Raw genomic sequence first — 5,858 nt, 5'->3', positions numbered from 1 at the left:
GGTTTATTTTAAGATAGTGTTTGTATGTGTGCACGTGTGTCTTTTGAATTTGAATTTGAAAATTTGCCAAGACACAAACTTTGTTACAAAACGAACTGTGTTATGGACTAACAGCCAAAAATGGTGAGCAGATAGAGACAAAAAAAAAAAAAAAATGCCCAAACGGACAAAAATGTCTCTAGTGATGCCTGAGGGTTAAGAATTTCTCTGTCTGTGAAAACCTTGGAAATATTTGATATTCTGTAAGACCTCATTTAAAGAATTTCTAACATAAACAGTCATGTTTTAAATTTATAAAGATACTTCAGTGCAAAAATTCTACATATATCTTTGAAACAAGCAGTTTTAATCAGTGTGGGATTACATGGTAATGCTAACTGGATTATCTTCATAGTCACGTGGGATTTTTTTTTACAACAAGAAGTTTGTCTTCGCAATGAAAAATCTGAATCTTGAGTAATGCTGCAAATTTCTAACATTTTGGAAGATTGCACAGCTGTTGGTACTTACTGGTCCTCTCTCTCTCTTTAACAGTCACATGCACAGGAATCTGCAGGTCTCCTTTGACACAGTAATACCAGCCACTGCTTCCTGCGCTCAGTCCTCTCAGAGTCACGGTGAAAACTCCTGCGTTATACGCATTAATGCTCACTCTTGATCCATCTATTGATCCATGTGGCTCCTTCACACAGGACCTTCCCAGCCTGCACCACCAAATTTCTCCACTGATATAATAATTAAAGAAGATAGTGAGATCCTCTCCAATAAATCCTGTAACCTTCTGTTGATCCACAGAGAGCAAGGGTCGACCTTTAGGGAGAGGAAACAGAATCATTATCAATTATCAATTATCATGGGCAGACCTCACTTCTTTCTGCTGGTGTGCTCATCTCATAGAAAACTGACTAAAACTTTGACATGAGCTCATGTTGTATATTACATTCAAATGCTTCAGATCAAAAAATGTTGATGTCAGTGAAATGTCAGAATTTTATGGAAATTTCAGAGATTCCTTAGGATGCTTGATTTTGATTTGATTTGATTTCTTTAATTCTTATACCAAGGAAACAAAACAGCCAGGGAACGACTGGCGCATGAAAAGGACATCCCAGGTTAGCTTCCAAAAGCTTTGAAAGGGTGTCCTGACATGAAACAATACCAAATACTTGTGGATATTCATGGAATTTAGGGGAAGACATTTGTATATTTTTGGGAATTAGCTTTGATTTTTATTTAGGGGGAATTTACTTTGTTAATTTTAGGAATTTGATTCCTAAAATCATGCCATGATCCAAACAAATTCAAAAACAAATGAGAAACAACGTGATTGAAATCCATCTGCCTTCCTGTAGAGGTGTAGGAGACTTCCTTTCCAACACAACCAGTCGCACCCCAACCAGTCGAACCTCAGCCAGTCGAATCCCAACCAGTTGAACCCTAACCAGTCACCCAGGATGGCACAGAAGAGCAAATGAGTTCAATTTCACTGACCACACCCAGGCCTGATTACTGCCAGATTTGATGAATCAAGAAAACACTTAAATAGAAGCGGTCAGACAAAGAGAAGTAGGCTACAAGAAAGAAACGCATCATTCCACGATCCAAAGAAGTTCAAGAACAAATGAGAAACAAAGTGATTGAAATCTATCAGTCTGTAAAGGTTCAAAGACATTTCTAAGGCTTTGGGACTCCAGCGGTCAGAGCCATTATCCACAAATGGAGAAAACTTGAAACAGTGGTGAACCTTCTCAGAAGATGAAGGTCTACAAAATGACTCCAAGAGAGCATGGACGACTTATCCAGGAGGTCCAAAAAGAACCCAGAACGACATCTAAAGACCTGCAGGCCTCACTGACTCAGTTAAGGTCAGAGTTCATGATTCAACAATAAGAAACAGACTTGGCAAAAATATCTTTATGAATTTTCACAGAAATTTTAGTGAATTTGTGTTGATTTTTATTGCCTTTTTTGGTCAGAATTAATTCCTGTTCAGAAATTAGGCTAAACTCTTAGACTTATCAGGTCCTATCTACCCCAAAGAAGTGGAAGATATTAAAAATGCATTTCAAATTGAAGCTCTAGGTCACAGGAGATTAATATTCATATTTTCTGAAGCTTTAACAAACTGTCACCTAAGCAATCTTCTTATTCTAAAACTATTTTGGTGGATTTTAAGACTCAAATAAACATTAAAACATGACCGTGGTTAAAAATACAATCACCCTCTAAGGGTTCTTACCTGTGGTGACTGAGAGCCGGAAAAAGGTCTTGAGGTCTCCCCAGTCTTTTATCTCCACAGCACACCAAAAGTACAGCTCACTAGAAGTCACATCTTTTATATTCACAGTGAAGATTCTCTGCTGTTTGTCATCAGAGATTGAATAACGTCCTGATGTTCTTGGATGGTCAGTTCTAACAGTGTAGAGGCAGGAAACCCATTCATATCCTTTACAAAGGTATTTCACATTGTTTTTGTACTCAGACTCATAGAGACACGGGACAGAGATGGAGCCTCCAGCCTTCACTGACACTTTTCTGACTGTCATTATGCTGTGAATTCCTGCAACAAGACCCAAGAAATTACTCAGCCAGTAGCGTCCAAACAGATTAAATTACAATCAACATGAAGAAAAAAAAATGTTAGAATTTACTCCTGACTGACCTGAGAGTCCAGTGAAGATGAGAAGAGCGCTGAGATGAGCAGACATGTCCAACCCCATGTTGGTGAGGGAGCAGAGTAAGACTGAACAGTGATCTATCTCTGTGAGTGTGACTTTACTTCCTAGTCTTACTTTATTGGTAAGTTGGTACACACAGGATGTATTTACAGTCAGAGTTAACACTTCTCTCCCTGCACAGAACCCCCTGTGGTCCCAAGTGGTCTTCTTTCACATTAGTAACATGGTTCTGTGCTACAGAAGAAGTATTTTCCCTTTTTGGAAAGCTGAGTTTAATTTCACTATTTCACTAAATAAAGAAGGCAAAAAAGATCTCAAAAGCACATCATGGCACCACCTAGAGAAATCCAAGACATTTCTAAGGCTTTGGGAGTCCACCAAACCATAGTGAGAGCCATTATCCACAAATGGCAAATACTTGGAACAGTGTTGAACCGTCCCAGGAGTGGCCGGGAACGGAAATGCCAATAAGAGTGCAATGACAACTCATCTAGGAGGTGACATGGGGATGTGTGGGTGGAGTGTCCCATCATGCCCTTGGGCAGAGTGTTTAGGTCTGTTTTTGTGGGGTTTAGTTGTGTTTTGGTGTTTCTTGATGCACTGTGATCCCTACCTGGGTTCTTTTGGTCATGTGTCTGTTGGATGGTACTTGTGGTCATAGTGTTTGATTAGAGTCTGATGTCCAACAAGGTGTATAAGTGAGCAGTGGTCAGCCCATTACTGTGACTTCCACAGTTCCAGCGAGTTAAAAGTCTCGTGGCACCAAAATTTAGCAGAGCTCCTTTTAGCAGCGGGAGAAGAGTTGGGTGCCAGGTTTTCAAACTTGAGAAATTACTATTTTTTATAACTGTAGTGGGGCATGTCTTCATATGCTGGCTGTTATTGGTTGCAACCTCAATCCCCCTATTCTTAGATCTTCAAACCTCCATCCTCAGCACTAAAGTGCTCCACTGGACATTTCCAGGTTAGATGATTCCCCGGCTCACTGATTGGAGCACCAGTATGCACAGCTTAGGCTACGTATTTGAATTTATTCTTTTGGGGCATTATCATGTGCTTTATTTAACTTTTATTTCTACCAAAAACTTAAAGCAAATTTCCAGAAAGTTCCAGTGAAACATTCCAAAAATTGAGTCTGGTCTTCTCAACAGTCCTGCCCTTTAGTTTGGAAAGGTTTATGTTGTCAGGGCTTACTAATGCTAGTGCTGTTCTCATGACAATCAATACTAGTCTGTTGTTATAAGATATAGTCTTTGTTATAGTATTAATGATTAAAACTGGTCTATTATGTAAGGGTTAATGCCCAACAAGGTGTCCAATTATCAGGGATTAATCGACGATGTGGAGGCCTGCGCATCGGACGGTTGCCTCCGTGAAGTCCATTAATCCCTGATAATTTGACACCTTGTTGGGCATTAACCCGCTTATACCATGGTCACTTGCCAACGAAAATAATTAATAAAACTACTAATTTATAATTTCATACGTTTTGTGATCAAAATAGAAGGTTTTACTAAAACATAATTTCTTTCCCCTAGCAACGCCTGAGGGCTTGACTAATAACATTCTTAGGGAATGTAAACATAGTTCAGTACTCCAGTAAATAGGACGGGCTGTAGATACAAAGTCACAACGAAACAGAAAAACTAGTCCGCTCAGCACACTTTCTGAACAGATTTATCAGTGAAAAGACATGAAGACGAGTGAGACTGAGAGTCATCTGTGATCAGACTATAAACTTGTACATTAACATGAACAGTCATCTGATAGAAAGTTTAGTTTTAGCAGACCAGCTGTTTGAATAAACAGAATAATTCCTCCTTCTGCACTATGAGGTCACAGAGGTGAAACAGGGCTGTCCACGCCCTGCAGGTGCTGATTCTCCGTCAGACACGTCAATATTTATCAGATATCATCATGCCGGTTTATCAGAAGTGTTTCCTTTGGCTCTCCAAAGAAATAATACCTTCTTTTCTTTTGTTTATGTTGTTTGAATCTTCTGACAATAGTTTATAGCAGTTCAGGAGGGAAGTGAGTTTTTGCGACACTCACCTCTCAGAGTTAAGGTGAGCCTGGAAACAAGACGTACATCAGATATAGAAGATAAGAGCGTCTGACGTTACTGGTCTTAAACCTGGAGTCTGTCATTTTATTTATGTCAGTTAAGTGATGCTGGTCCATAGGCTCCTTAGGCTGGCAGCGCTGGACTCCCTGCTCAGAAAATATGACTGTCTCAGGTTGCTATGGTTACTCCTAACAGAGTAACGGCTAACGGCTGCAGCGCATTAATTTGGAACAGTGTAATGATTTTTTTGACTGGAACTACTTGTGAAATTCAAACGGTACTATATATCAGAAGTTAATGGACACCAATGGAATTACCAGAGCCAATCAGAATCGAGTATTCACCAAGACCATGGTATAAAATAGGGTATAGTCTTTATTATAATATTGAGATACTATGAAATTGTCTAAATTGGTATCAAACTAAGGAGGGTTTTTTTAACAGTCTAATTTCAAATTACTCCAGAAAAGCTTTTTATCATACTTTAATAAGAAATACCACCAGAATTTTCTTTTCTCTGAACTCATACTTTTATAATTGCAGTTAGAGACGCAGATCCATGTCATTATTACTGTGGAATAGAAAGTGAAGGTGTGATCAGGTTTACTATATATTTAGATGGTCTTGAAAAAGGCTTTGGAACCATTACATTTAATATCAGATTTTCTGCATATATTCCGTCTAATGTCAAAGATTTTGTTTTCCTTCTCTCGGTGGTTTTTTTTTGTCTACATAGTTATGACTAACTTTGTTATAAAGGAAATGGATTTAGAAAGAACACCACCGGTCTCTGCTGTCTCACCTTTGTACCTTTATTTTTGACGTTGCTTGAAAAAACACACTCTGAATACCAAGCATGTACTTGTTACACTTGTTACACCCCACATTATAGTTTCCTTCACTGTTGTACACACCAGAAAACCGAGACATGAAGGTGTGAAACAAAACAGAGGCAACTAGCAGCAAAACAAGAGACCATCTCACCCAAGCATGACTCCATCAGTTTAGATAAATGCATACATGAGACACAGACACATCTGTAAGGCTGTGCTCTGCCTGTTTTATTCTTAAAATTTAAATAAAAGGACATTTTCAATAACAAAACAAACAAAAAT

The sequence above is a fragment of the Cheilinus undulatus genome, linkage group 20 (assembly GCF_018320785.1).
Source record: "Cheilinus undulatus linkage group 20, ASM1832078v1, whole genome shotgun sequence".
Taxonomy (NCBI): Eukaryota; Metazoa; Chordata; class Actinopteri; order Labriformes; family Labridae; genus Cheilinus; species Cheilinus undulatus.
The sequence above is the reverse complement of the archived record's forward strand: the minus strand, read 5'-3'. Positions refer to the sequence as shown.